We start from the raw sequence: 23,679 nt of genomic DNA, 5'->3' as shown, positions 1-23,679 counted from the left end.
TGACAGCAGCGTCTCTTCCTAACTTCCAACTGGTGCAATTCCTAAGGCACGGACTAGCCAGTCAATGACCAACGTCCGACTGAATCTAGGGGGACGACAGACTGAATCTAGGGGGACGGGCAGCACGATCCACTAACGACCAACCCGTTCACAGCGGATTATACCAGAGGGATTTGCAGCGGCGGTGTCCAAAGCACATCAAACGCGGCTTAGTCGAACTGTGTATTAGCGTCGAGCAAATGGCAGGTCTGCACTAAATGTCACAGAAGAATAGACGTGACCCGTAGAGCTAGCAGTTCAATACTGCACGCCACGCAAAGCTTCTCGACACGCTCACTGACACCGGCTTGCATGACAGACATAAGTACAGATAGAGGAGGCAGCCGAGATTATACTTTCAAATGATGCACTGATAAGTGAACGGCCAAACGGTCGCAGAATATGTTACGAGATCCTGAGCAGTTAGCAATCATTACCGCGCCGGCGACACACATTCGAAGACGTCGTTTTCCGTTTCCACAAACGCTATGCGAACGTCGCATGTTGAGACGTCTGGGTCTGAACAGTGCTTTAACTTTATGACAATTGACAGAGTCATTGGTTCATTCTCTCTCGATTGGGCTCGCTGTGCAATACGCGAATTAATATCGGCGCTACCTACATGTGAGATCTACTCTCCTAGACCGAGGATGAAGCATGAACTGACAAGGACCTACATGTTCATATCATCAAATGACACGGCCTACGTGTTCATATCATCATGGCATAACACTCAATCCATTCCATCACAACGTCTGGAGTCAGCTGCCCAGTCAGTCCTTCCAGCACTGAATCCATCACAGCCTTCTGCCTAAAATGGCAGTCCGGCTGCTGGCACTCGTCCGTGTATCACAGCGCCACCACAGTAGTTCCCCGAGTCACCGCTAGGGCGGCGGAGTGACGCTCTCCGCCTCTCGGATAGCGGCCGACTCTCGGCGCAGCTCCTTGATCACGTTTGCCAGGGACTCGGGGTTGACGCCGTTCTCACAGAGACGGACACACCTCGAGAGGGTCTCGCCGTCCAGGCCTGAAAACGGGCAAAAAACGGCTTCAGAACAACCGCAGAACGTGGGCATTGAGGCAGAGAGGGGCAGCAACAAAATGGTTTGGGTTGTTCTGTATAATTGGTTTTGACTCAGTAGAACAATTTGTTACGTGACAGACAATTTGTATAAAGCTTCAACAGTGCCGTTACGTTGTAGTTATCATTGTTATTGAACCTGAGCAAATTGATTCATACATGTTATTACATCTATGCGATATCGACCACATTTGACTCACCTGTGTTGAGGATATTCGATATTTCAGTGAGAATGTCGAAGGTTTCCTTTTTGGCGCGGGCCTGGTCCTCCATCGTTCCGGTGTGAATCAGAGACCTGAAACGCAGCTCGACGCAGCATCTGAGTTAAGCCCACGACCACAGGCAACGTCACGAGGTCAGCATGGCTTCATGTATATGATTGATCAAGTCAAACTAGCCTCATTTTACCAAATGAATTTGACAAAAATCATGTAAATGTATGACATATGCCCATTACTTATCAAATCACGTTCACTTTAAAAACAGCCCTTTCAGTGACCTGTTAGAGAGCCAGCAGCAAAAGCACCTTTTCAAAATGGATGCCACAACAGTAGTAAGTAGTCAGGACATTTTTGTCTACAAACCTCTAAGTCTACACTGCTCTAAAGCACACACAATAACTAGACAAGGAAAAATATTGCTGTAAAAAGCAGTTCTGAACACAATACAGCATTTAACAAAAACGAACATGCCATTCCCACTTGTCAAGCAAATTAAAATAGGCAAAATGAAGATGATGGACACTGATTTTCAAACATTCAAGAGGTATCCAAAAGCTTTTTCCAGCATGGTGAGGAATTGGATATATAGCCTTGGCTACTGGCCAACATCAGAGAAGTCAGAACTCAGAAGTGAGATAATCAAAGGTAACAGAGATCTACAAGAAATGTGATATTGTTTACATAAGAAAAGTCCAAACAAATTTATATAAATTTGGGTTGATTGGTTAGGAAGCTTTGATATTTTCAGGTAGCATCCAATTTTTAAAGCCACTGAACAAAGCTGTAGCCTGTAGCACTGGATAACAAATCCAGAGCCTGAGTGGGCCCCTACCTCTAGCATCAGATCAGGCAATTCTGGGTGGTAGGAAAATTTAACTCCAAAGTAAAGCCTACATATCATAGCTGGACACAGCCTGTGGGGAGCCTCATATATCAATATCAAGAGCTGTAGCAACTAACCCCGGGCTCTCAGCAGATTTACAATACTCTATCGCGCTGCAAGAGTGGAGTACATCTACATGTGTGCAGCAACTGCAATAAGCAGTTACCCATTCTTCTCAAGTTAAGCCATCAGCCTAGAATCTAGCAGATAGTAAAAATGTAACTGTTTGTTCATACTGAACAGTTGTGTATAACAGAAGCTGTGTGAAAGGGTGCACAGAAGTGAGGAAGTGACAAGTAACAGCTAGTAAGGTCATGCAGGGAAATGTGCAACAGTTTGACACCAACTACAATACCATTGTACCTATACCTTATGTCAGATAAGAAATGCTTAGCTCTGATACTTTGATAGATACAGCCAAAAGGCAAAAAATGCAGCAAGAAGAGCAGCCACAATCTGCACTGGGGTGTAGCCCATTTTCGGTGAATCTGAAATATGGCAATCAGATCACTTAATGTCTTGAAAGTAAGTCATTAAAAACTCACAGTTCAATGAATACCTGGCCGCATCACTACTGCAAAAGAGTAAATAAGGACTGCATTTGTAAGATTTCAATGTTTTTTAATATAGAGGCTGATTTAAACACATGAAAAACAAGGCTTCATGGACAGGGTCCATTTTGTTTGACAGCTTATCAGTTTAGCCCTCATATTTCAATAGGTTCTGAATAGACAGGGAATATGCAGTAACTGATGATTCACGTTTGTCGTTTTGTGCTTTGGGGGTGGAATGAGAAATTTCCAGACTAATGTTATGGCCTAGGTACACTAGTGCATCCAGAAAGTGAAATGCATCTTCTGAGTTAAGACGCTGCACGGGAAAAGGCAGACACCTAAGGCCCTAAGGATACCAACAACTTCCAAAAGCTAAAAACTTACCACGTTATCTAGGTGGTACCTACCCTATTTTTTAAAACTTAAGATTTTGCTTTTTATGCACTGCTGAGCAGTTAAAACCCAAACTATCTAACAAATGTTAAAAAGTGTTTTAAGCAAGGAGGAAATTGTCATTTTGGAGGCTGTGGGAACTGGGAAGGCAAGCGGCAAGCATCTTGGTCTCTAATGCACTTTTTATCCGCTGGGCAGCCGGGCCGCCGGCGTGGGCTTACATTGTAATGTGTCTAGCCTACTTAATTTGAAAAGACATGATGCTTTGCCAATAAAAAAATCATTTTAAGTAAAAATATAGGACAAATATGCATTTTTAAGTGACTTTAACCATCTTGGGAGACTGAGACGAGAACCAAAACGAGACAGAGATCAAGATGGACAGCCATCAGAGATCTTGATCTTGAACTGATGGTCAATGGATGAATCTTTATCTGTTCCTCTTACCTTGACCACTCAACAGACAGTAAATTTGCAAGTTTCAGCAACCACCTAGTAGGTACCTAAGAGACCCAATATTCAATAATTTAATTTGCGATATAAATATGCGGCTGTGCTTCCGAACGAATGTTTGCGTCGTAATCGTATCAAATGCGCAGCTGCGCTTCCTCAATTTCATGTGCTGCCATCTACCGTCCGCTGAGGGACAGCACTATTTGATCACCACCCTTGCAAGTTGCAGCCATTCAGGCATTCAGGAACCACTGGACCGATCGGAACGAACGAAAGACCATTCGAATCAGCGGGTACGAATTTATCATTGCTTTCGAAGATGATGACCTCAGGTGACCTTGGCAACCTTGGGAGGTGACGAGGTCACATGACTGTTGTCGCCTATGGCAGCCATTGTATAACTCAGCCTCAGGGGTGTAGGATCGCAAAATAGGTTGGGGGGGGCTGAACCCCGACTATAACTCAGGAACTACTGGGCTGATCGCGACGAAAACACCACCAGTCGATTCAGCGTATGCGATTTCATCAGACGTTTCGAATGTGGTGACCTCAGGTGACCTCGGTGACCTTGGGAGGTCACACTCACATGACCGTTGTGGCCTATGGCAGCCATTCTATAACTCAGGAACTACTGCGCCGATCGAGACGTAAATACCACCAGTCGATTCAGCGTATACAATTTCGGTGGCAATTCGAATATGGTGACCTCAGGTAATCTCGGTGAGCTTGGGAGGTCACATGACCGTTGTCGCCTATGGCAGCCATTCTATAACTCATCAATTACTGGGCCGATCGAGACGAAAACACCACCAGTCGATTCAGCGTATGCGATTTCGTCCACCGTTTCGAATATGGTGACCTCAGTCCTCAAGTGACCTCGGTGGCCTTGGGAGGTCACATAGTCAATTCGAATATGGAGACCTCGTGTGACCTCGGTGACCTAGGGAGGTCACATAACCATATTCGAAACTGAGCCCGGCCATGAACCATACTTCTTGCTTACCGAACGATTGCAAAATACGCAATTACCTACGCGTGTTGGCTGTCCTCTAACTCGCTTCGCGAAGCGAGTTAGAAGACAGCCACAGGCGCGTAACCACCACTGGGGACACTGGGGACCGGTCCCCAGTAACTTGTGGGTTACTGGGGACCGTCCCCAGTAAAACCAACGACCTCCTCAGTTTGCTTAAATAGCCAAATATTGTCTCTAAATCGACGTGAAGAGTTATATGTAGTCAACGGAAGACAAAACTATGGATGTTTTGTTTAGCCCCCGCCCGGGTGGGCCTCTCAGCCAACTTTGCCATGGTGGGGGGCCTTTTTGGCCACACCAGATTATCAGAAAGTAAGCAAGTTAGAAAGACGCAGTAAAGAGCAACATATAGCTCGCTACAGGATCTTTCAGAATAATCTAGGACATTTCTGATCAGGTCATCGCTGAGGTCATTGGAGGTCACCAAAGGTAAGTTGTTTTACGAACTTCTGTTCCCGATTTTGGCAACTTTTCACACATCGGCGCATAAGCCGGGAACCAATAGAGCTGCAGTGCTGCGGAAATCGCATTCGATAGCTCTTTCAAAGGTCTTTCTGAGTAATGTTCTCAGATTTGACCTAAGGTCAACGGTTTAGCCTCCAGAGGCAAAAACTATCAAAAGTTGGCGTTTTTGCGGAAGCGGTTTTTGTATAACTTTTGACTCCAAGCTTGTATGACGCTGATTTAACCGGCATCGCGTTTGTCTCCTCGAGACGCGTCGAATTAATTATTAGTTGACCTGAAAAGGTCAGCTTGAAAATTTGACCTCACGGCTCACGTCAAGATTACGGAAAAGGTCATGTTGCGTGTCATTCGATTTTTATTGCTGAGCTGAACACATTCATGGTGTTTTCAGCGCTCTACCATGTTTCTACCTAAAGTTATGGTAAAAACTGTTGGAGATATTTCATGACCTGAGATGACCTCAGGGACATAGGTAGAAGGAGTCACAGGTGCAATTTTCCGGTTCATTGTGTCATGTTTACCTGTCTCACGGTGTTTCAATGTGTTTTCGGCCAAAAAAGGAGCATTTCATTTTCCCCCATTGACTTATAATGGAGAGGTCACAAAATTGACCTGACATTAGGTCACCGATGTGACTTTGAGATATACGAATTGTTCATACTGATTTCCTCATGCAAAAGCCCGCGTCTCAAACTTCTGGTATGTAAACTGTAGGAATGACAGAGTCACAAAGTTTTTAGAGGCATGGTTACTTTACTTGACCTGATGACCTGACCTTATGTGACCTGGGGTCAAAAATTTCACACACGATGCGAAATTTAAGTATCATAAGCTATACCAAGTTTCGCGGTGGTGCGCGCCGCGGTTTTCCTTACACGCGCAAAAAAAAACTGGGTGTAGTCAACCCCCATTGGGCGAAGACTGATCCTGAAATATAATATTTGGTCTTCGCGGTCCTCCATGTGGTCCCCAGTAACTTCAGACTCGTGGTTACGCGCCTGGACAGCCAACATTTGCTCATGCCTGACGTTATGTTTTTTTTTTTGTGCACTAGTTCCGATTCTAACTAAGACCGGGTCTGGATGGTTCTAGATATGTCCAGTCGCGTCTAGTTATAGTCTGGTTCCAAAAAAAATCACCTCTGCTCTACTACAGTGCCACCTCCTCCCGACCTGGGCCGAGCATGGGAGGGCTCTGGGCTTCCAATCCCCATCAAGCCTATGTCACTCCGCCTTTTTGCCAATGTTGCGAGGCGGCTGTAATTGAAATTGTCTCCCTCAGGACAAAAATTTTGCAATCAAAGATGGGCCTTTGCAACAACTTTTAGTGTTTGATATGGCCATAGGCGTCGCTGCAGAAATTTTGGGTTGGCGGAGGGGGCAAATTCATTTTTGGTAGGTATTAAATGGTGCCTTGTTACAGTCGTTACATAGGCGGCGGAACAGGGAGGGCACCGGGGCACCGTGACCTCCGTTGAATTTGCAAAGGATGGAACCAATACTCCAGTAGCTAAGTGCCCCCTAGCCCCTAAATTTCATACCAAAAAAGTTTTGTGCTGAAACTGAATGTCCAACTCATTTTTGGTTTGTAGTAATCGCCTGGTTAACAAAAAAGTACGATAGCGATTAAGTATGATTGAATGTATTCATGCATCACTTTAAGTGACCTGATGACCATTGACCTACATCTACATATTATCCGTGTCTTTCCAAAGCATATTCGCAAAGGGTGCTTGTCAACCTACCTATAGGTATACAAGACGTGCAAAGGACAGCGGATCAAAGCGAAAACCTGAAAACGGTATAAAGACAGCGGCAAAGTTCCTCCACGGCTCGGGAGTCGGGCGAAATTTTATAGACCTTGTCTGGAGAAGGGGAGAGTGGGGTAAGACTCACTAAGATGCCTAGGGTGGGACAGACCCACCCCTTCAAAAGGCGAAACGGAAGAATAAAACCTGGAATTAACCTATGATTGTGAAATATATAATGGCGAAATTTTTACTTTAATGCGTATAACTTGGCCATTTTTGAAGATATTGTTCTAACTGCACAACAATTTGCCAAGCTCAGTTGGGCAGCGGTGGTCTGGTGGCTGCATGTTTTATATTCGCTGATTTAAAAAGAAATATTTTGGTGTCAAAACATTGTAAATATCAAAGAAGGTAAATAATTGTTATGCCCGTTGCTATTGTCGTGATGCATTCACACTGTGTCGCAATCAGTTTGTTTCAGGGTTTGGTATAAGTATTAAGTACTAACAAATTGTACTGATTTATTATTAGTTCGGTACCTTGGGGGAAGATGCCCCTTGACCTGATGGGGAGAGACGCCCCCTAAATCCGTAGGCTGCCCTTCAAGAAACCTGTCGAATCATTTAGTACATGCTTGTGATGAGAGACAAAAGGCGATTTGGGACTATTGAGAGGGCAATACGTTCAGGTCAGGTGCTCCCCATGTCGGTCTCTCGGCCCACACAGCGACTTGTTGGGCGGCATCTGACTGAGAGCCCTCACGACGGCCTCTGAGGGCCCCATTAATGGCTCCGATGCCCCTCACAGCATCCTTTGAGGGCTCCCACGCTGGCTCCACGGGCCTCGCTGACATCCATGATGTCTCCACGATGGTCTTGAGGGCCCTCAATCCTCATGAAACCTATAAGGGCCCCACAAGCGGTCTCCGAACGCCACCACGGAGACTTGTTTGGCCGCGCTGGACTATGGTGACTCTCATGATGACCTCTGAAGCCCCTCACGACGACTTTTGAGGGCCCTTACGATGGCGTTGAAGTGTCTACCACAGGCTCAAAGGGAACTGATTCGTTCAGGCAATTCACATCTCCATTTATGTATATGTCACTTAGTGAAGAGGGCATCTTCCCCAACGCCAGGGGGCGTCCTTCCCACCGCCAGGGATAAGATGACCCCTTGCTCTACAGTCTACAGTCTACTTAAGGAAAATGATTAATAGTAAAAAAAGTTGTCATAGATCAGGAACGAAAGTGTGATGTTTTGCGGAGAAAAATGATGTCGGCTTCCGTTGAAACTCCAAGTTTTTGCTTTCCGGTCGTCTATTCGAATAATCCATGACATTGCAAGCCCTTGGGCATCTTTATCCACTCTCCCCCATATCTATAGTGTGAGCCGTGAGGCACTCGTACTGGGACAGCTCTGTTTTGAAAGTCTCTTTTGCTTATGAAGTTACTAATACTAACTATCTAGAACTACAAGAATACATCGCCCGCTGTTCATTTCTGCACTGGGGACCCCGTCGGCCGTCGACCCGTAGACACCGCATACACTATGCAGATCATCCCAGTTGCAGAAAGCGCAATTTTTGCATCTTACCCATCATAAGGTACCTTTGAGAACATTTCTGGAAAGCCGCAGTAATGCGGTTGTAAATACGATGCTGTGTTTATACAGCCGTCCTGTTCCCAGTGCCGTCAAGGCCTCGGCTTTGTTGTCGTTACCACGTTACGTAACTGCACGCGACATCATCTGCTGACGAGGTCCACGCTGCGCTGTCGGGGGTCGGGGGGGGGGGGGGCAGAGGTCACCTCTAGGGTATATCAGCCCGGCGCGGGACGTAGCGTCTAGTCACTCACTCTGCACACCACGGGGGCAGAACTCGGACAAGATGAGGTTTCAGGTCGTACTGCTGGGGCCCTGGCTGCCATGGCGTCCGCTGATGAGGTAGGTGTCTTACTCTTATTAAATCTTTATGACAGATTCGATCTTAGAAGTTCGGTTATTAATTCGTGATATTCTTGAACATTTTTCCACTGGTTGTTTGCCTTCTCCGTAATTATTTTCGATTCACTAGAAGATCTTCAAATGATGTCGTCTTGTGGAAAAGCGAAAGTCAAGATTAGGATAGGTATGCCAACATGAACCGTCTTCCGTCTGCTCACAAATACCAAAATACCTACTTCCAGTAAAACTAGCGATAGTCATGGATTTTCATCGCTTATTTCGGGTCGTCAATGAAGCCAGGTGCCTATTGATCGTTGGTATTAGAAAGTGGTAGCAGGGTTTACGCGCTAACTTCCTTGTAATCTACGATATTTTCACCAAACATTCCACTTGATCAGTTATGAATGGCACCATCTTGGATTATTATCGTCACCGCCAGAGCCACAAAAGCGCCGCATTGTCCAGTACGTTTCAGGCGTGTTTCATGTTGGACGTGTTTTAGGAGGGCGGCATCCTCGACAGCATTCGGAACGGCATCAACAGGGCGGCGCGGCCTTCAGCTCGCTGTATGCCACCTACGAGACGGCGCCGTACACGGTGAGAGACCGTGAAAACCGACGACGGGGAGGTAGGTCGGGGCTGTACTTACCGCACCCGTCCCGTGCCGCTCAATGACGGATGACACTCTGAAATAGACTCGCCAGGCTGAGTGGTGTTACTTCGAAAATGGACAGACGCCGTGAGCCATATTACACTTGGTTAGGTGTCACAGCAACGAATGGTGTGACATCAGACATGTAAATTCAGTGGTAGACACGCTGTAGGATATCGTTATCGAGTCATTATCTGGACTTAAGACTAAAGAAATAGACCAATGAACTTGAACCATTCCACGCCAAATGATGCCCATGTCCCCTTGAGAGCGATGGCCCTTGAGGATCAGTTATATACGTTACGATAGCGGTTTACCAGGGATACAGGCTACGAAACTTCGTCCGCGTTTAAAATTGTAGCAAAGCGAAGGGACGACATCGCGGCAAAATCCGCTGAAAACATGTTGACCGTATAAATGAGATGTGTTATACCTAGCTCCAGCTGCATTTATGTATGACGCATATATGCATCTGATGCATATATGCTTTGTGCTGTTACTACCCGCACTGTAGTGTGGGTAGTAACAGCACAAAGCCTCGAATATGTAACGATGTATGAAGGCCCGTATTGGATAAGAAAAGCTGACAATATTTATATAGTTATTAGAATTGTGTATTCGCTCAGGTAAATATTTAAACCAACTAAGGTACCTATTTACGAGGGATCATCGTCACCTTTCGGATTTAGCTAGTTCATTCCGGCTTATGTTATCTGTTATGTTCGGTTCTCCAAGGCTGAGTTAGCTGTGGCATTGCACTATTTGTCCTCAATATTCAAACAGAGCTTGTGCTGAGTCAGCACACTACTCTGGTAAACATAGGCATCGCGCAGAAACTGGACCAGAGCGGACGGCCATAGTTTACACACATTGGGCCACATGCAAAAGCTGGGAGCCGTTCAAATGAGCGAGCACTGCGCCCCGCTGTGCACATCTGCGAAGATGAGGGCGCATCTCGGGTACAAAAGTATGATATGGAAAGCATACGCGCATACGTCTGTAATGAATCGTGTAGTTAACAAAATCGAAGCGCTGCTGGATGTTAATAAAAAGTATTGTTTGGTATTCAAAGGTGGCCTGAATTATCAACTCAATCTTTAAAGATCAACTTATCTTGAACTCTATCTTTTTTCTCGACAACTGAGCACACAGACTCATTTCACATGTATGTTTGTTATATGTTTCTTGACAACGACCTTGGTGCGAAGGTCGAAAATTCGAAACGAAAACAATAAACGACTTTTTTATAATTATAATAGCCGAAAAACGTACCTTGAATTAAGATGTCTAGTCGTAAAAGCTTGAAATCATATATCACTTCACAATAATCCATCTACCTTCGCAGAAGCTATGGATGACGCATTCTCGTGAACTCTGGCTCAATTATTCACGGTTCCACTGTGAATGAAGTGTTTGAATAAATCAAACCCTCAGTTGCGTCGCTCTTATCACAACACTGATCAAACCTGACAATTTGACGGTATTTCTGCAGACTATAATTTACGAGGAGCGGAACTACCCCGGTCAGAAATGGTGTGCACCACAGAAATTGACGATGAGGAGGAAGAACAGAGCAAGGACGCGTTCATGAGGCTGTTCGGCTACATCACCGGAGACAACGAGGGCGGTAAGGGAGAGAGAGAGAGAGAGAGAGAGAGAGAGAGAGAGAGAGAGAGAGAGAGAGAGAGAGAGAGAGAGAGAGAGAGAGAGAGAGAGAGGAGAGAGAGAGAGAGAGACAGACAGACAGACAGACAGACAGACAGACAGGAGAAGAAAGACAGACAGAGAGCCGGAGACAGAGTCAGGGATTGAGACAGAGACATCACCGAGACAACGAGGGAGGTAAGGGAGAGAGAGAGAGAGAGAGAGAGAGAGAGAGAGAGAGAGAGAGAGAGAGAGAGGGAGAGAGAGAGAGAGAGAGAGAGACAGACAGACAGACAGACAGACAGACAGACAGAGAGAAGAAAGACAGACAGAGAGCCGGAGAGACAGAGTCAGGGATTGAGACAGAGACATCACCGGAGACAACGAGGGAGGTAAGGGAGAGAGAAGAGGGAGAGAGAGAAGAGAGAGAGAGGAGAGAGAGAGAGAGAGAGGAGAGAGGAAGAGAGAGAGATAGAGAGGAGAGAAGAGAGAGAGACAGAGAGAAGAAGACAGACAGAGAGCCGGAGAGACAGAGTCAGGGATTGAGACAGAGACATCACCGGAGACAACGAGGGAGGTAAGGGAGAGAGAGAGAGAGAGAGAGAGAGAGAGAGAGAGAGAGAGAAGAGAGAGAGAGAGAGAGAGAGAGAGAGAGAGAGAGAGAGAGAGACAGAGAGAAGAAAGACAGACAGAGAGCCGGAGAGACAGAGTCAGGGATTGAGACAGAGACATCACCGGAGACACGAGGGAGGTAAGGGAGAGAGAGAGAGAGAGAGAGAGAGAGAGAGAGAGAGAGAGAGAGAGAGAGAGAGAGAGAGAGAGAGAGAGAGAGAGAGAGAGAGAGAGAGAGAGAGAGAGAGAGAGAGAAGAGAGAGAGAGAGAGAGAGAGAGAGAGAGAGAGAGAGAGAGAGATAGAGAGAGAGAGAGAGAGAGAGAGAGAGGGTGAGGGAAAGAGGGATGGAGGGACGTAGTGGCAAGAAGAAAGATGAACTGAATGCAACGTAACGCATAATTCAGACAGTTTTAACGGTCACTTATACATCATTTTGGGTTACCGTTTGTTTCATAAGTAATCCAAAGGGAACACATGAGACGTTGAGAAGTAGGGAAATCCACCATGAACTCTGCACCAACTTGACCTCGTCTGGGTCACCGTCTCAGGTATCACTATCCCGATGACCACGCCGGTCTCGATGGTACGCGAGCCTCTGACGGCCGATGAGCTGGCCAATCAGGAGAGCCAGAGCAGCGACGAGGACACACAGGAGCAGGAGAGTGAGGAGGTGCACAGCAAGTACACCATGTGCTTCTACATCAACCAGGCCAACCAGGAGAACGCGCCTCCGCCGACCAACCCGGAGGTGACATCGAGAACCGGCCCACCATGACCGTCGTCGCCAGGTACGAGGGGGAGAGGGAGAGGAGAAAGGGGGGGGGGAGAGGAAGACTTAAACTGGTAGAATATGACTGAGTATGGGTGATAAAACGCAGGAACTTTGATGTAAGCTAACCCGACCAACAAACAAAGGGTTATTTTTAAGCAAAACTTGTATTTATTAATCATCAATTTTTCTGTTTATTCTATATTTCTGCAGTCAAACTGGTGGCTACATGGATGATGAGGACTGGGTGGCGATGGCGGACAAACTGAAACAGGATGCGACGGCCCAGGGCGAGACAGGCGTGGATTATTCGAGCTTCTACCGGTTAGTATGAGACTCAGTGTATGAGATGATATCTAATAATTGTGTGACTGAATGGCTAAGTTGAAGGCCCTGACCAGGATCCCTCGCTCCCACCCCCAACTCCATCCCCAATCCAATCCAAACCATCATCGGAACTGGGCTGTTATCCCAACCGTGAAGCAAGGAGTGTCATACCATGTCAGTCATATGATCTCAATATGGGATAGCAATGGGATTGGTACTGTATTGTGCAGACTTTTAAAGTTGATGACTTATTTTTCTGTTTAAAGGCACTAAACTGGACTGGTCTGGCATTGCATGCGTCTTATTGATAGTGAACATAGTCCAGTACTTTGCGATTGATTGAACGTTTTGCGTCCCTGTGTGCTTCGTGTTTTCTATTTACTTGCGCCGTATCTCTAGTCTATATGTGACCGTATCGTGTCGGCCGTTTTTAAAACCATCCCCCAACCCCGCAGGGCCGGGTACGACAGCCCCATGAAGTTCTGGAACCGCCGTAACGAGGTCTGGTACGTGAACAGGCCTAAGGATCCGGCATCCTCTCAAAAGGACCGACGGACTATTCGACCGGTCGCCTGACTCGGAGTCGAGACGGGCCGCGACTCCCGAGAACACTCGAGTCACTCACCCACTGATGGGTTAATATGCCCATGGTTATAGTGTCAGAAACTTGCGAATGACCTTATGCTATTTCTAGCACAAAAACATGCGATGCGCACTGCTTTATGATGTTTATAAGCGATAGTGAGCTATACGATAATGTTTTATCAGCACGCATTTTCTGTCACCGCGAGGTCCTACTCGTGCCTTATTGTTGATTGTCCATGCAGCGATGTTATCGCCTTTTTCGTGTGCTTTATATGATAATATATGAAGAGCATTGTCCATCTCAGTGTCCATTGCGCTGTCACTCACCATTCACCACTAAAGAAGTCACCAATCACCAAGTGAAGTGTCGTAACTATCTATCATTGCGTATAGTTCTTTGTATAACACAGGGCTAAGTACGGAACAGGAACAGTAAACACACAGTCGCATATGATTTGTTTACCACAGTATCCGTGGTTTATTACCACAGCATGCCGCTCCCACATTTTCAACGCCTAAAATCAAGTCGAGAATAATACCGTGCACAGAGCAGGGAGCTGTCTCACGGCAGGGCGTCATTAGGGCTGCAGCGGTCGCGGATGTTTTGAGCGCCGTGAGCGCCCGCAATTGATGTGCTCAATGGCTCAATGATCGACTACCCGTCGTGTCGACAGAAACAGGAAGGACAACAGGATGACACAGTTTGAGGCTGATGGGAACGTGAAGGTTAGCAACGAGACATTGGGCTCGGTGATCGAGGCTGACGTCCAATACGGGTGGGGGAGAGAAGAGATAGATTTTTGGCTGCTTTAAAGATCGCTTTTCGCTCTGCAGAAGGGTTTGCAAGAGTGCTGCCATCTGCAGAACGGCTGGCGTGTCGTGTGTCTGTATAGGTGTCACAGTCAGTGCAGGGCTCTCAGACACCAGCTGAGCCCTGAGAGCCTGCGTGAAGACCCTCAAAGATCAGTGTGGACTAGAGATGTCAATCGGATACCAACTTTTTGGTATACCGATACCAAACCGATACCACTCTCTCTCTCTCTCTCAGCTCAGGGCACCAAAGATGCCAAACATGACATTTAATACCACGGTCGGTCACAATAGTGCCATTTATACTCATCATGTTCACAAAATAGCCAGGTGAATGCCTTTGGTTGAATGTTTGCCTACAGCTGCTGGTCCGATGTATTTACGCTAGCATAGTCTGCGTCCCGGGAGGAAGCTGTTTAAATAAGCAGCCAGCCGCCCCGTCCGCAAACCATGCCACGTTTAGGTGGTGATCACTCAGTGATTGGAACAAAAAATGCACATCGCCAATCACATTTGCTTCTCATTTTAAACATTTTTAATTAACACATTTAGTTAATAAATTGTGTAATCTCGACATTTTTCACAACGGTAGGTCAAATATAGTCGATTATATTCAAAGTTATTTATGTGTCGTCTTTTCCTATGTAATCTCTTCCGTTCTTCAGTATTGTGATGACATGTGAGATGCGATGGGTTGTGATACAACTTCACTAGTGCATATCACAGCCCATCACACCAAACATATCAGCACATGTCTTCGACAGGCCGGCTGCAGACTTCACGATTACTACAAGATACAGGCTTCCGGTGACATATTTCCACCCATCATCCACATCACGGCCAGTGACGCCAACGCTGATATTGAGCCGGGAGAAGGAAATGGTTGAAAGGGCCGATTTTCATCTTTCAATGTTGCATTCTACTCAGCTGTACATACACCAGCCGTCTGGGAAGCGATAGCTAGGTCAAATATTCCGATACACTATGAGAATGAGTTGGGAAATGCTGATAATAACACGAAAAAGTAAGTTTAGTGTGATATTATCATATTATGTAGCCATGGACATTGTGCATCTCTCTCCCCCCGCCCCTCCCCGCCGCAGCCCCGCTCGCTCGGCGGCGGCGGCGCGGTGCGGCCCAGCCGCTGGCCGCGTGCGCTGCGGGCTAGCCTACGCGTCTGGGGCACGGCGCTGAGTGCGTTCGCGTTCGCTGATTGGTTGTGTGCGTTGTGCCGAGCGGTGGGGAGGCGACGGGGGGTTGGCCGCGCGTTCCAGCGGCAGTCTTGCTTGGAGCTCGTTGGGAGCAGGTAACGCTGTATTGAATATTTGCGGTTGAGTTCTGGTCGTGAGCTTTTAGCTCCTTCTAGCCTTTAGCCGTGTTTATTCAATACCAACTCTGTTGCGGTCAGAAAGGTTGTGGGCGTTCTGCCTCAGCCGGACTGGCGGATAGAGTTTTGCTAAATTAATTTATGTAAAGCAACAGATGAGTGAAACCCTTCTGAATACCTGACTCCCTACATTTAACTTACTACCGCGCAAGTGGCGCGCTACAATGATCCCGGTACAACCGGTTTAAAGGGTGGAATTTAACGGGTAGAATCTGAGTCACTCTCAGCTTGAATCAAATCGATTGTGAGTTCGTTCCTAAAGCACCGTTAGGCGTCACTGCTTCTCGGCATTTGTCCGGTCGCAGTCAGATCTGCGGTGTAGATTGGAGATTTAGGTTGTTGGTTGGAAGCTGTTATCGGTTCGTTTGTTGTTTCAACCGTTGGTCATTGCACAGTGAAGTTGCAATAAACTGTTGATTTGATTTATCACATTTTTTACTTCCGCGTGAACCAGCCGGAAGCGACTGATTTTAACATAGGTCCTCCGGGCCGGATGACTGGTGGGCATTTGTTAGCCTAATTTGTGGGCATTCTGCCTCTGTTGAGGGCTGACATTGTTTACTAGTCATCAGGTTTCGTGACATTTTGCCAGCCTTGTTGTATCGCTGTGAGCGTCTCGCTCCTGCATATAACAGTCAAAAGGCTCGTCTAAAATTTTGAACCTTGAATTGAATACAGTCCACTTACTTTGAGTATTTGTTAAGTTTGTTTAAAAAAATGGACGATTTAATCGCAACACGAACTCGACTGAGATCGAAAGCAACCAAACTGTGCAATGACTTCCAGAGCTATCGGAAACTGGGTTCGGGTTCCATTGATTCAGACCAGCTGGCGCTGAAACTGCAGCATCTGAAAAAGGTTCAGCTCGATTTACGGGACGTCCAGGTCCAGCTAGACAAGTTAGGCCAATCCGACGAATCCAGTCACTTGCAGACGGTCGAAGACGAGGTTTTCCTGGGTTCTCGTGTACTCAGCCGTCTAGATGAAGCTCAAAGGGCCCAGACACAGGGCCCCACGTGTAACTCTGAGCTCAAATCTTCAATCACTGTAAAGATACCGGTGTTCCACGGGGACGTGAACAAGTGGCCCGAGTTCTGGGAACTGTACACGTTGTCGGTCCACAACGTCGCCAACTACGCCAGCATACAAAAGTTCGTGATTCTGAAATCACACCTGGCGGGTGACGCTCTTCGACCCATCCAGGGCATCCCTGTGACCGGTGATGGTTACAGTCAGGCAGTCTCCATCCTCAAGGAACGCTTTGAGCGTGAAGAGGAACGAAAGGAGGCCCTGATGAGGGATCTTTTGAACATGTCCACGGTTCGCAGTGGCGACCTGAAGGGGATGCGCACCCTCATTGACCACTTGTCGTCTCACACTCGTGCCTTGGAGACGTTGGGGGTGCCATCCAGCAGCTTCTCAAGCTTGCTTCTGCCGATCGTGAAGAACAAGATTCCCGAGGACTGGCGGCTGGAGTGGGCTCGACTCGAAAGTTCCACTTTCCATGAGTTCTTACAGTTTCTGAACAAAGAGATACGACTCCGAGAGTCGGCCAAGGGAGTAGCGTCTCATGCTTCTGCCGAGTCGCCTCAATCCCAGCCGTCAGTAGTCAGCTCCCTGACAGTGCAACGCGAGCCTCACAGGGCACCCTCGAAGCAAGCCGGCTGGTCTCAGCGGTTGAACTGCGCGATCTGTGGAGGTACTCATGAGCGTCTAAATGACTGCAAAAGATTCCACTCTCTGGTAGTTGAAGAACGCTGGGAAGCAGCAAGGAAGTCCCGAGCATGCTTCCTATGCTTAGGGTCTGGGCATTCCGCCCGACTGTGCAGAAGGGGCTCCTGCTCAAAATGTGGAAGATACCACCACACCCTGCTGCACAATACTGGTGTCTCCTCTCCCGCCGCAGGCGCTACGCAGTCTGGGCATATGCTGTCGCCCGACGCGGCGCCTTTTCCGGCAGAGACGGCAGGCCAAGGGAAACCGCCCTCCTCGCGTCATCAATATGTCGCCCGAGGGGTTCAAGAGTGCAGAACCTTCTTCCAAACTGCGGTGGTGAACGCTACTGGACAGAACGGTAGCCGCAGGATCAGAATCCTCCTAGACGGTGGTTCTGACTCCTCGTACATCAGGAGCTCTCTGGCTGAGGAACTGGGTCTCCCGGTGCTAGGCTCGGGAGTCTTCTGTTGTATCGGATTTCAGGAAAAGACTGAAAAGGCTCGATCATATGATAAAGTGGAAGTCGACCTGGAGAGCAGGTTTGGTGGCTGTCCTGTGAGGGTGAGCCTGTGGAGCACGGATGAGCTCTGTGGAACACTTCCAACTCCTCAGTCGCCAAATCCAGGGAACGAACTGGACATGGCAGATGACGGCACGGTCGCTCAGATCGACATCCTCATTGGCATCGATCACCTGTACCAGATCATCCTGTGGAAACAGGTGGAGATGAGTGAGGGGGTACGAGCCATTGAGACAGTATTTGGGTATGTTCTACACGGACGGCAGGGTCAGGAACATGTGTCACAGTCACAGCGACGAGGCTTTCACTGCCAACAAGTCCAAGCCATGTGGGATCTGGACACACTGGGAATCACCGAGACGGAGGTGCTCGACTCGGGTGCATCGTCCCACTCCCTGCCCACGTGGAATGAACAAGAGGAACGGTACGAGATGGGCCTCCTGTGGCGGTCAGAGGAAAGACCGGTCTCTAACTACTTCTCTGCGCTGACTCGAACTCAAAAGATGACGCAACGTCTCAGTGAGGAGAAGTTCAAGTTGTATGACCAACAAATCCAAGAAATGGTACAGGGAGCGGTGGTGGAGCGTTCGCCTCCCGTATCACCACCTCGCTTCAGCAAAGCATCATCAGGGCTTCAGAACTCAGCGACGGCCGGAGACAGTGGCCAGCTGTCCTACAGGTCAGCGTCTGCTGGAGAGTTCTTCCTCCCACATCGCGGGATCCATCGTAATCAGAAATTGAGGATCGTGTTCGACGGCTCCGCTGTTGACGGCACAGGCCGAAGTCTGAACGACTATCTAGACTCAGGCGACAACCTCTTGACCAAGTTGCCCTCCGTGCTGCTTGGCTTTCGGTCCGGAATGATCGCGTGTCAGGCCGACATTCAGGCAGCCTTCCACCAAGTTCTCGTGAAAGAGGAGGACCGTCAGTACCTCCAATTTCTCTGGGCAGGAGAGAACCTGAGGTTCGCCAGAGTTCCGTTTGGACTGAGTTGCAGTCCGTTCATGCTACTGAGAACGGTGAATGTGCATTTGGAGAGATTCTGCGACTCTGATGCGGAGCTTTGTCGTCTTCTTCAGACCGGCACTTACATGGATGACATCTGTCTGTCGTTTCGAGGGAAGGAAGAAGCACAAGCTGGGATGGCCAGAACGAAGGAAATGTTCGCGGAGGCGAGGATGAACCTGCACAAAACACGCATGACAGGAGACGAGAAGCCAGAGATGTCTGTTCTCGGACTCGTGTGGGACACTCTGACTGACCAGCTCGCAGTCACCGTGCCGAGGTTCTCTTGTCCCACGACGAAAAGCGAGTTACTGTCGGTAGTGGCCAGGACCTTCGATCCACTGGGCATGCTGAACCCGTGGCTAATCGGAGGCAAAGTTCTTTTCCAAAGAACGTGGACCGATATGCCCACCGCTGGCTGGGATGATCCCCTCGATGAAGCTTTGCAAAAAGACGTCGAGACCTGGTGGAAGAATGCAGTACCCAAGACTGTGTACTTTCCACGCGCGCTGAGCATCAATGGACTCTCTTCAGCAACATCCTTTCACGTATTCTGTGATGCATCTGAACGGGCGTACTGCGCCGCTGTCTATGCGGTCACGAAGGATCAGTCCAGACTGGTGATTGCCAAGAGTCGGCTCGCTCCGGTAAAACCCGTTGTGACGATACCAAGGCTGGAGCTAATGGCAGCACTCATTGGCGCTCGCCTCATGAACTTCGTTCGAGAGTCGCTGGTTCTTCAGGAACAAGTGGTGAGCTTTTGGACGGACTCGACTGACGTCCTGTATTGGATCCAGAACAGGAAACAAAGAAAGGTCTTCGTACACAATCGCGTGTCCAGGATTCTCGAGCTGACTGGCCCCGAACAATGGCATCATGTTCGAGGTGTGGAGAATCCCGCGGACCTGGGAACCAGAGGCATATCTCTTCATGCACTTGAACACAGCGAGTTATGGTGGAACGGGCCCACCTCTCTGACTGAAACCCCAGAAACTGTGGTCCTGGGAACTCTGTCGCTGAAACCCTCGGCTGAAGCTCAGAGAGAAGACAAGTTCGAAGTCTCTGTCAAGGAGCCGGTACCCAAGAGAGTTGTCTACAACATCAACCAGGTCAATTCCCGTCTTTTCGACATCAAGGAGTGCAGTTCACTGAAGCAGGTAATCTGTCGAACCGCATGGGTCCGCCGATTCATCTTCAATGCACAGAGGGCGAGTAGCGAGCGACGAACCGGCACTCTGACGCCAGAGGAGCGCAACGAAGCGCTGACATATTGGCTGAAAGATGCTCAAGCTAGAGCATACGCCAATGAACTGAAAGCCGTCAAGTCCAACTCACTATTATCGGGTGACTCACCCCTTCTGAAGTTGAGGCCCACACTCAATGAAGATGGGCTCTTGTGCGCAGTACCTCGTACGAACGAGTCCCGTCTACCGATTCTTCCCGAGTTTTCCTACATCACGACACTGTTGATAGATGAAGCGCACCAGCGTTGTTTTCATCAGGGCACCAGAGCTACACTCGCAGTTCTGTCAGCTGAATACCTGATTCGCCGGCGCAGCGTTCTTCGTGTCGTGAAAACCTGTCGAAGATGTAGGAGGTACCGAGGCCAAGTCTACCGTTCTGCTGATGGAGGACTACCGTCATTTCGAGTGGAGCCCAGCCGCCCCTTCTCAAAGGTCGGTCTGGACTTCTTCGGTCCACTGGTCACTGACGCTGGTACAAAGGTCTGGGTCCTGCTGATAACTTGCGCAACATCCAGAGCTGTTCATTTGGAACTCGTGGAGTCTCAGCACACGGAGCATGTGAAGCTCGCCCTCAGGCGTTTCTTCGCCCTTCGCGGAACGCCGTCATTGATATACAGCGACAATGCCAAGACTTTCAAAGCGATGCTGCATCACATTCCTCGCCCTGTCAAATGGAGATTCATCCCCGAAGCTGCCCCATGGTGGGGAGGGTTTTGGGAGAGGCTTGTCGGCGTGACCAAAAACTGTCTGAAAATTACTCTCCATCTCTGTAGCTTGTCCCACGAAGAACTGGCTACAACTCTATACGAGCTTGCGTTTCACTTGAATTTGCGTCCATTGACTTCTGTAGACGAAGAGCTCCTTACCCCAGCCCATTTTCTGTTTGGGGTCACGTCCATCAAAGGCGTGTTGTCGCCTTCTCGGATATACTGTGACCAGATCACTCGGGCATGGCGTCATCAGCGCCGGGTATGTGAGCATTTGCTTCGTCGATGGACCCTGGAGTATATAGCTGCGTTGCGGTCTTGGTCAGTGTCTCCTCGTGGTCGCCCCACTCGTGTGCCCTCGGTGGGCGATGTGGTGTTAGTCGCTGGGGAGGGCCCGCGAGGTCGCTGGCCGCTGGCGCTCGTTACGGAGCTGATTCTAGGTAGTGATGGTAAAGTGAGGGCAGCCTACTTGAAAATGCACGGTAAGCGGACTCGCCGCCCCATAAATAAGATGTTCCAGTTGGAGGCAGTGGGAATTGATCAAAACTAAAACAAATGATGAGTATGTAGAACTATCACCACTATCCTGATATTCTTTTACCCAAAAGATATGGTTAGTATGGGCTTGAAGCTCTGCTGGTGTGCGTGACGCACCCGAAAAAAAAAACCATCAGTACTCCCTTGACTATGTGAGAACCTTGATAACGATTGTTCTTCTTCTTTGTAGACATGGACGAAATACTTCAACTGATGGACGAGGAGGCCGGCCCGTGGCTGGATCAGCAACTACCGCCGCTGCACGTCGTACTCGGCGACTCTGTGGCGAGAGTCAGCGGTCTTGGGTCTCGCCGGGAAGAGGACGCGACCATCAATCTCGCGCGGGGCGGAGCCACATGGTCAAGCTTGAACGACGACTTGCTGGAGGTGGTCGCCGACTGGAGGCGGGACGCTGAGGAGGCCGGTCGGCGCCTGGGCAGCGCCATCGTCTGGATGACCGGGAATGATATTTACAGCAGACTGACTGGTCTCCCCAGCGCCTCTGACAAGACTCTGCTCCGGATGTCGGGTAACGCCACGGAAGTCACTGACGCTCTGCTCGGCATCGCGGAGGCGGTGATAGTTCTCGGGCCTGTTGCGCGTCTGGACGGAGAGATCCTGCCCGTCCAATGGGAGGACACAGCGGCGTACGCGGCGGAGCGACACCTGAAACACACACTGCCACGCGAGGTACACTTCGTTCCGGTCGGCAGACAGCTGACGAAGAAGCTGTGGAAACGCGCCCACTGTGTCTCGGACTGCAGACAGTGGTACGAGCTCGACCAGATCCACATCAACCCGGAGGGCTTCAGGAAAATGGCGGCCGCCGAGGGCCTGCCGTCATGGATCCGGTTCCGCGATGGCGCGTAAGCTGGACAGTGGACCTGTCAAACGAGGACTCTATGTGAGCGCAGTAGATTAGTGATCTTGCGAAGTGCATTTCGTTTCTTGTGGTGCAACAGGATTAGAAAATGTGGTTGTCGAACGCACATTTGGTGGGGAGAATGTGATATTATCATATTATGTAGCCATGGACATTGTGCATCTCTCTCCCCCCGCCCCTCCCCGCCGCAGCCCCGCTCGCTCGGCGGCGGCGGCGCGGTGCGGCCCAGCCGCTGGCCGCGTGCGCTGCGGGCTAGCCTACGCGTCTGGGGCACGGCGCTGAGTGCGTTCGCGTTCGCTGATTGGTTGTGTGCGTTGTGCCGAGCGGTGGGGAGGCGACGGGGGGTTGGCCGCGCGTTCCAGCGGCAGTCTTGCTTGGAGCTCGTTGGGAGCAGGTAACGCTGTATTGAATATTTGCGGTTGAGTTCTGGTCGTGAGCTTTTAGCTCCTTCTAGCCTTTAGCCGTGTTTATTCAATACCAACTCTGTTGCGGTCAGAAAGGTTGTGGGCGTTCTGCCTCAGCCGGACTGGCGGATAGAGTTTTGCTAAATTAATTTATGTAAAGCAACAGATGAGTGAAACCCTTCTGAATACCTGACTCCCTACATTTAACTTACTACCGCGCAAGTGGCGCGCTACAATGATCCCGGTACAACCGGTTTAAAGGGTGGAATTTAACGGGTAGAATCTGAGTCACTCTCAGCTTGAATCAAATCGATTGTGAGTTCGTTCCTAAAGCACCGTTAGGCGTCACTGCTTCTCGGCATTTGTCCGGTCGCAGTCAGATCTGCGGTGTAGATTGGAGATTTAGGTTGTTGGTTGGAAGCTGTTATCGGTTCGTTTGTTGTTTCAACCGTTGGTCATTGCACAGTGAAGTTGCAATAAACTGTTGATTTGATTTATCACATTTTTTACTTCCGCGTGAACCAGCCGGAAGCGACTGATTTTAACATTTAGGAAGCACAATAGATGTTTCACTAAAATGATGATAGGTTTTAGTTATAAAAATTGGCTGAGCTCGCAGTTGATCTCCTAAAAAGATACTCAGATTGGTATTGATCCAATACATTTTTAATTGATACCAGCAATCAGTGTTGCTGTTTGTTTGTTTATTGGGGCTTAAGGGCGCGCCGACTACAAGGTCATTTTGCGCCCATAACCTTATAACCACAGGTACATAAAAATAAAAGTGTCAATATTTGTTACAAACTCTAAGCAGTATTCGTTTCACAGCACGGAATATATAGTCTACGACAGCAATATATAGTCCTCGGAATATATAGTCCTCAGCAACGCCGCCTCCCGCCGGCGTCCACCGGAAAAGGGCGGCAAACGAGCGAAGTTTAAATTGTCAGAAGTTATTCCAGACAGCAACACCTGATTAGAATAAAATGCACCTTCTCATATTGCCCCGGTACCCCGTTATGCCCCACCTTCCCCTATTAGTTATAGGTCTGGCAACTATACT

General features: G+C 48.7%; 1 long non-coding RNA gene and 1 pseudogene across 1 annotated transcript; one reads left to right on the top strand and one right to left on the bottom strand.

Moving 5' to 3' along the window:
* Positions 1-209: 209 nt before the first annotated feature.
* Positions 210-3,784, bottom strand: LOC122393627. Its single transcript, XR_006258730.1, has 3 exons — positions 3,619-3,784; positions 1,321-1,415; positions 210-1,066 (listed from the first exon to the last, which is right to left on the bottom strand). It is a non-coding gene; the product is annotated as an uncharacterized LOC122393627 (long non-coding RNA).
* A 4,973-nt stretch (positions 3,785-8,757) lies between these two features.
* LOC122393553 lies at positions 8,758-13,702 on the top strand (annotated as a pseudogene).
* Positions 13,703-23,679: the final 9,977 nt, after the last annotated feature.

This window comes from Amphibalanus amphitrite, unplaced genomic scaffold (assembly GCF_019059575.1).
Source record: "Amphibalanus amphitrite isolate SeventyFive unplaced genomic scaffold, NRLGWU_Aamphi_draft 000003F_arrow, whole genome shotgun sequence".
Classification (NCBI taxonomy): Eukaryota; Metazoa; Arthropoda; class Thecostraca; order Balanomorpha; family Balanidae; genus Amphibalanus; species Amphibalanus amphitrite.
The sequence above is the reverse complement of the archived record's forward strand: the minus strand, read 5'-3'. Positions and strand labels throughout refer to the sequence as shown.